The sequence below is a fragment of the Chlamydotis macqueenii genome, chromosome 1 (assembly GCF_036417535.1).
Source record: "Chlamydotis macqueenii isolate bChlMac1 chromosome 1, bChlMac1.mat, whole genome shotgun sequence".
Lineage (NCBI taxonomy): Eukaryota > Metazoa > Chordata > Aves > Otidiformes > Otididae > Chlamydotis > Chlamydotis macqueenii.
In genome coordinates this window covers 134,100,473-134,108,639 of record NC_141556.1, presented here as the reverse complement: position 1 = coordinate 134,108,639, position 8,167 = coordinate 134,100,473, and positions in this window count along the sequence as shown.

Below are 8,167 nucleotides of genomic sequence, written 5' to 3'. Positions count from 1 at the left end.
ATCTCTCCTGCTGACACACTGACTGCAAAAAAGGGGCAGTCTCTAATTATCCACTCATGCAGTCTCCCCCAGCTCTTGCTACCTGTGGTCAGATTATATTAGGGTTGCTGTCCTGATAAAAGGGACAAGTCCCCATGATTAACACCCGACCCTGTTCTCCAGGACCTTTTCCTCAATAAGAAAATTCATACTCTGCATGGAGCCACGCCAGGGAGTGAGGGGAGCCACCTCCACATCCCACCACCTCTAGCAAGGGGATGTGCCAGCCTGCATGCAGCAGATGTACTGAGAGGGAGCCCAGCAGCCCCAGCCAGCCCTGGAACTCCTCCACAGAGTGGAGCTTAGCCCAGAGCCTGTCTCAGCCCTGCCTTCTAGCAACCATGCTCTTGCATCAGCCGGGGAGGGTGACGAGGGATGTCCAGGGTGCCTCAGCCTCCCCCATGGGATGGAAATGTCCCACCTGCCAGCCCCAGGGAGAAGGGAAGGCATTCCAGCCCTGCTCAGCGGCTTCTGTACAGGCTCCCATTGGATTAGCCTGGATAAATCACAAAGGACTTTCTCAAGCAAAACTCTGCCCTCAACATTGCTGTCATGGTTTGAGTGGGGTATTTTCCCCCGTGGGAAGCCGCTGTGGCACATCACAGGGATGCAGGTCTGAGCTAAGGGGTGCAAGGCAGATGCTGGAATTCACCTGAGGCTTAATCTAGAGCATCATGGGGGACTCGGCTGTGTCTGCTCTCTCTTACTTGTCACAACTGCAGCTATCTTCAGTTTTACCTCAGGAGGAAAATCATTGCTTTTATCTGAGCTCTGCTCTCTTTCTTATGTGAGAAAAGACAACAGAAAGCAATCAGATACTATATGTAGAGAAAAACAATTTGTCCAGAGTTATCATTATTGAATGCTGCTATAGTACGTGATTTTCTTTCTGAAACATCCCTCAAGTACAATATAAAGATGGTGAATGATAATATTACATTGCTGTGTTTCTCCAGTACATTTCTTGGTGATTTTTGCCAGCTAGCTTTGGAAACACTTGTTTGGAAAAAAAGTTTAAACAGTCTTGTTGACAATGAGTTTTACTGTTTTTTTTTTCTTAAAATATGTATTTGATGCTGTGTTTCATTTGTTCCCATCTGCCAGAGTACAATTTTTATTATTAATACTAACAGTATTGCCATTTTTGTCTGTTTTTGTATTAGGTGGGGAATTGTCCTCTCCCAGGACGACTAAGATGAAAATAAAAGAAGTGCATCTTCAGTACATCTTTTCTTGGGAAAAGAGAAAGAATAGCATACATTCAGCAATAATTTATTACACCAGTTGCTTGCCAGTGACAGCACTGGAAGAAAAAAATGTCCCAACCCCAGGAGCCCACAGGAGGGCACTGGGATGTAGCAGGGAAGGGAGCGAAGCTGAAGGCGAAATCATCAGCACAGCTCAGCCCAGGGAAAGAGCTACAAGGGCTGGCAGGTCCTGAATGCTGCTTCTGCATGCCGGGGCCAGGAGGGGAGATTTAGTCTTCTTCAGTCAGCACCTACAAATGCTTGCGAAGTGATACAGCTAAGGGCTGATGCTCTCAATTCGAGGTCTCAACACAGATCTTACGGCCTTTAGCATTCCTGTCTGGCCTTGCCAGAGTTGATATTTGAATAAACACTCAGACTGACTCTGTCCAAATTTCACCTACCAAGTAAAGTCTTTAAAATTGATACTGAGGTAAGCCCTAACAGTCCCAGCAGAGTTCAGGGCTCTCTGGCAGTAGGTCCTGAAAAAAAAGTGTTTATAGGATGAGTTTGTAGCACTGAGGTTGCCGTTACAGGCCTGTTTTGCAGCATGTTCTGTGCTCTGCTCTCCTCGACCGTCTCTCCAGGGAAATACTTCTACAACCCTGCTAGGGGCCAGAAACCAGAGGGAAGTGCTGGCTCCACTGACAGCAGAGAACAGGAGATGTACACCTTCCAGGAACTTTTAACCAAAGTGCCTGGCTATAAAATACCCTTCAGGAAGAATTAGTAAACTGAGGACAAGCTCGTTTTCCTTGCCTTTTCTAATGCTGCTGCCCCCAACCTCCTTGTAGTCAGCTTTTGGATTTTTCCCTCTTACCTGGAAAACAGAATTTACATGGAAGAAGAACATCTTCTTTTCCAGCTCCAGCCTAGACTTTTAATCTGGCTTCCTCCCTGTCCACTGCACTGAAATGTATTTCACAAAAGTCTTTAATCCTTTCTTTTCAGCCTAATCTAGCCTAAATGGTGCCACTAGCCTCACTCTCCTTGGCCAGGTAGTTACTCAGGATGATATATTTGATCATACACTTAACCCAAAATCTTCACTTGCCCTGCTTTCTTCAGCTGCCCTCTGTTCTTCCGCCCACTTTTTCCCTTCTGCAGGATCTTTGATGGCTTCTTCTAATCTCCCTTCAGCTGTCTATGGGATATTGGGATGCTCTTCCCTTTGTACCCTTCTTTGCCCCTCTGAGCTGTCCCCATCCACAAATTTAAATCTTCTTTTCATGCAGATGACTTTCAAATTTCTTTGACTTTGCTTTGCCTCCATCTAAGGATGGAAATCTCGCCCTGTGATGTTTACTTGAGAATAATCAGTTGCCAGCAGGAGCTCAGCATGGTTAAAGGAGATGTCAATGTTTTCACTGCACCTTTCTTGACAGCTTATCCCTCAAGCCTGCTTTCTGCTTGTTCCTGTCTGCATCCACAGGTCTATCTGTCTTGCAGGTGGGTTCTGTATAAGGTATATGCATTGTAGCTTTTCCTATCCCTTTTATAGCTAAGTTTTCTTGCCCAGATGCCTACTATCTTGCATCTTGCTTGCTGCAACGTTCTTTTCTCTGCTCTCAAAAAAATGCAGTATCGCTCCTCCAATCTGTGTAGAGGGCTGCTGCCAATGTCCTTTTCCTTGCAGTTGGCTCACACCAGCACACTGTGTGCACCTTTTCCAAATCCCGCCTCCTTCAGAGCATCTCATGCAGGCAGCTCTTTTCATTCTCAAGTCCCTTTTCATCCCTCGTTTGCCAGGCACAGGCTAGTTCCCTGCTCATGCTGGCCCACCATGCAACCTTCCTCTCTCGCTGTGTTTTCAGGTGCTGTTATGCCTTTGGTTGTGTTACTCTTCAAGCCTGGCAGGAGATTCCTGTAAGTAAATATCTGCATGGTCTCTCCTTTGAATAGTTCCTTCTTTGTGAGCATGCATCCTAGGTGTTATTCAGTTCAGACATCCCTTTCAGCTGTGTCAGTTTTTGATGACTGTCTGTCATTATGAGATGCTGGGAATGAGTAGGGGATTTATGAAGTTCAATAACAATCTGAAGGAGTTGTCTAATTTAGGATGAATACACTATTTTCAAAGGCACAGTGGGAGTGTTTCACATTGTGTGGCCTGCATCTTCATTTGCAGTACAGGCTCTGGATCAGCAAGGCTGCGTGATGAAGGAGAAAACTTGACAATGCTTCATTTCCATTTTTACGTATGCAAGAAACTAGCACATAATTTCCACTCAGGGAACTTTTACACTGTGAGTTATATTCAGTTCCCTCTCCAGCCTCTCTGACCTCCAGTCATGCAGGTATGAGCCCAGATCACTGCTCAAAACCAAAAAAACCCTATATATTTTAATGTAATTAAGTGTCTGTAAGGCTTTGCTGTAAATCAGATCACTGGAGTGGACTGAGTTAGAAAATTAGCCTTTTGTGAACAGTTATTGTTAACTTTGGTGACTGAAACAGTAGTGAACTGAGACAGAGAGCATGATGTGATCAGGTAGGGGTGACAGCAATAAAGATTAAAAATTTACTTGAAGAGATGACAGGCAGGATGCTTTCCACCACTTTGTTCCCTCTGGGAGATGAACAGTTTGCAGAAGGAGAGTATTTGGTAAATCAGCAGATGTTGCAGTCCACAGGCTTAGCAAGGAGTAACCCCTGGTTCACTGGCTCCTAGCCTCAGTGATCCAGTTATCAGGAAACAGCAGCACCCTGAGTGCAGGGACTTCGCTCCTGACACTGGACTGTGGAAAGGAGTTTATCCATCTCCTCCGAGGAGACACGCAAGAGGCTACTACAAAATAAAGTCATACTGTGGCAAGATAACAAATGTGATACCCTTGGCAAAGAGCCATGCTCTCCAGGAGATGATCCCCATCGCCCCTCCATCACCCAGGTGCCAGAGGTGCCTGCTGTGGAGAACACTGCGTGGGCTGCCCACCCTGGTGCAGCTGGCATGCTCCTGCCCTCCGAGTTGACGGCTCTGCCAGTCTTGACCAGCCTCAGGGTCTGCAGGTGGCCGTAGTGGTGTACTTTGGCTTCCATGGCCAGAGCATCTCCCATGGGATCTCACAGGGGCTCAGAAAACCCCCATTGCACTAGATTCTCAAAAGAAGACCACTTTGGAATGAAAAATAAATGACCAGTGTTTTTCAAAAGATCTCTGTGCACTGGGTGTTTGGGTTCTTTGAAAATCTGCCTGTAGCTGTCGCTGTGGTGGCTGCAGCTCTCCAAGCGCCTTTGAAAAATGAGTCCTTGTGTACTTTTCTCAATGCAGATTGCATTTGTTTGGAACTCTGGCTCCATTCCTGGGAGGTGAGCTCATGAGCAACGTAGGAGCCTAAATTTCGTTGTCTTTCACATAGGTTTAACTGCTTTTGAAAATTTTACCCATTGCACTCTTTTACAAATCTCCTCCAATGTGCACAACTAAAGAGTAAGAAGATTGTCTCTTTGCAGCTGTCACTTAGAGGTTGGACAAAGGTTGAGAGTTGAAAAAAAAGCATCTATTGAAAGTATCTGTGGAATCTCTCGTTGTCCAGCCGAAAACCATTGTAATGCAAGACCAGGCTCTGGAGAACTGCATTATTCAGTTCACAACTCTGCCAACAGTCTGTTAAGTAACTGTGCCAGTCACTTCTTTTTTTTGTGTGCACATAAAGGTTACTCCACTGGTGAAATATGGATATTTATGCTTACCTTCCTTTGGAGAGAGGCTTGGGAGCCTGAAATGAACACTACAGCAGAGGTGTCTGTGGTCATACATATGCCCAGACATTTTACCTGCTCAAGGAAGATAAATGCTGGAGTGACATGATTAAAAAGCTGCACCATTTATAATAAATAAAACCTCTCATATGCAATTTATTACAAGACAAAAACATCTCTATGAAACATCCTCAACATTTCTAAGTTACTTCTGGGGAATGTCTGCAGGTGAGGCAATTGTAAACGAAATCTGGGTCCTTCATGTTGGTGGTAGTCATGTGCCCTGAAACAGCCTATCACATATGACATAAGTAATGAATGTTTTTATAATCTAAACTAAGTTTCAAGCTTCACAGGATCCAGGGTTTTCTTTTTTTTCTTTTCTGCACACTTCTTTCCTCACTCCTCACTCTGCCATGCAGCATTTTGCTCTTCCTCAAATGCATTTTCCCAGAGGTGCCACCAGCTTGGCTGATGGGCTCAGCCACGTCCTATGGTGGGTCCATTGCAGAGTCAGCTGGAACAGGGTCTGTCCAGTACAGGGAAGCCCCCTGGCCTCTTCTCACACAGCACCATCTGTTGGCGGTGGAGCAACTGAGGAAAGAACACCCCAGCTGCCCTCTGCAAGAGCTGCAACCAGGAGGCTTGGTCCCCATATGGAGACAGGGGTGGTTGTGTGGGAACCAGGAGCCCCGACTTCTCTTCAGCTCATCCTCGAGGGGCTCAGCAAGGCTGAGTGGGAGGGAGATGGCAGCTGGGGCAGCAGGGTCAGGAGACACAAGGGCACAGGGACGGGTGGGAGAGGGGGCGAGGGATCTCGGAGGCAGGAAGGGGAAGGTTGGTGGGTGCTAGGGGTACAGGGGCACATCCCTGCAGGCCTCATGGCACTCGGCATGGCTGGCAACCCTGGGGCACCTCTGTGCCCAGCCTGGAGGGTGGCACCTGCCCTGCCCCAGGTGCTCCCCACAGTGGCTGCTCCCTCACCTCAGACTCAGCAACCCTCCCAGGGGTCTGCACTTCTGCCACAGCCCTCATCCAGCCCAGCCTTCCCCTCACTCGTTTCTCTTTTCAGTTTCTCATTCTTTGTGGTCAAAACGTTGTCCTAAAATGTGAAGGGTTTGTCAAAACCAAAAATTAGAAAGCTGTAGCTGTAGCCTTGAAGTGCATCCTGGAACGGAATGTGAGCTTTGCAAAGGTGAAGGTGAAGTGAATCATCCCTGGGGTCATGAGAGCCCCTTCCATCACTGACGGAGACGCCTAGGACACAGTGACCTGCCTACATTCACCTCAAAAGAAAAGAACAGTGATCAACACCACCATCAACTGGAAGATAAGTGGTTCCAGCAATACTTCCATTTCCTTGCTGTGCTCATCCCACATAGTTTGCTATGTAACAGTATGAGAGATTTGACTATAGAACAGTTTATAGTGTGACGAATGATGACTTAGTGGTTCTGTTAAAGGGTTTTTGGGAAACAGACCATTTTGTTGTCCATCTGGAAGAATAAAGGCTCATGATGAGAGCTAGAGCTGTTATGTCTCTTGAGTAGTGGGTTCACAAATCACAGAGTCACCAAGTCATTTGAATGGGAAGGGACCACAGGAGGTCTCAGAGCCCATCTCCTGCTCACAGCAGGTCACCACTGACTGCTAACCAGCCTGCTGGGCATGGGGGTCCATCAAGATTACACTGAGTGGCTGCTCCCACTTCTTCCTCTCGCTTCCAGCAATGTCCTGTCTGCTTTATCCCAAAGCTCTGAAAGCAAAGAGTGGGAAGCGTACATCCCTCTGTCATGCAGCCCCTCTGACCAGACTCCCAGATATCCTGGGGTAGTTCTGGGAGAGGTGTCCCACCACGTGGTGTGGCTGGGCTGCTTCAGTAGCTCCCCAGTGTCTCTCCGTGCCTTCGGCCCATCCTGCTGTACCAAACACAGCACTACCTCCCGCTGGCCTCTACCCAGCCTGCCAGACTTGAGCAGAGCTGGCCCTGACCCACCAAAGCACTTTCGCCCTGATCAGACTGTGCACAGTAGCTCTGTGTCCTCTGCTTTTAACAGTGTCAACCTCAGGTCTATTTTTAAAAACAGGCTTTGGAAGCAAAGGAATACCAGAGAATTTGGCTTCCCCTTTGTTCCCTCAAGCTCTCAGCACAGCACTCTCTTGGGCGTTTGGCTTGAAAAAAATATGTAAGGAGCCCTACTTAAAGTTAAGGGTACACATAAGTCCTTTGTTGACTTAGAGTGAACAACAGCAAAGCAGCTGAAAACAATGACCCAGGTCCCAAGAATGAGGCAGAAAAACAGCTACTGAACTCAGAATCCCACCCTGGGACACAACTGCTGAGAGCCTGGAGATTTTCCAGGTGGTGTCCTGAAATGCTTCCTTTATCTAGAAACCAATGACCACACTAAAATGTCTGACTTGAATTGCCTCCCGCCTCACTTCCAAGTAATTCTAGCAGTTGGTAAAACATTCTTTTGCCTAAAAAAAAAAAAAAAAAGAGCAATTGCAAGGGGAAATGTAAATTACAGCTTCATTTAATTCTGCAGGGTGGTTTCCAAATTAAGTGTATTTCTCCGCAATCCAGAAAGTCCTTGTATGCAATCATAAATAACCTAACTGTTATAAAGCAGTAAGACATCAGTATTAGTTATATCTTAATTAAGCTCTAAGAAAGAGCATTTTCAGACTCTTATAAGCCGAGCAAGTTTCTCTCTGCTGCTTATAGGTGCCAGTATGATCAGTACCTCATAACCAGAAATGATCATATTGAATGGTAAACTTTGTCCCTCATTATTTTTACCTCCAAATTAAAACATTAACAAAAAAATGTGCTGAGTTTTGGCTTCCCTGGTTAACTGCAGGTGCATAGTGCCGGTGCTCATTTGCCTACCTTAGCAATAAGGTTGATTTTTATCTTAATTGGCTTTATTCAGTTCATTTGCCCTGGGGGATGAATTTGTCTTCATATCATTATTCCTTTTCATTGGAACAGCTGAACACCAGAGTGCAAATAAAGTATATGTGCTTTTATTTAAGAGGGTGTGATTGCTTTTCTGATCACATTATTTGCAGTGTGAAACGAAATTATTTTTTTTTTTAGGTGAGGTAGTGGACCTCATATCACAAGCTATAAATGGGCAGATTTTTGATTTTAAAAAAAAAAAATTTTTTTTTTT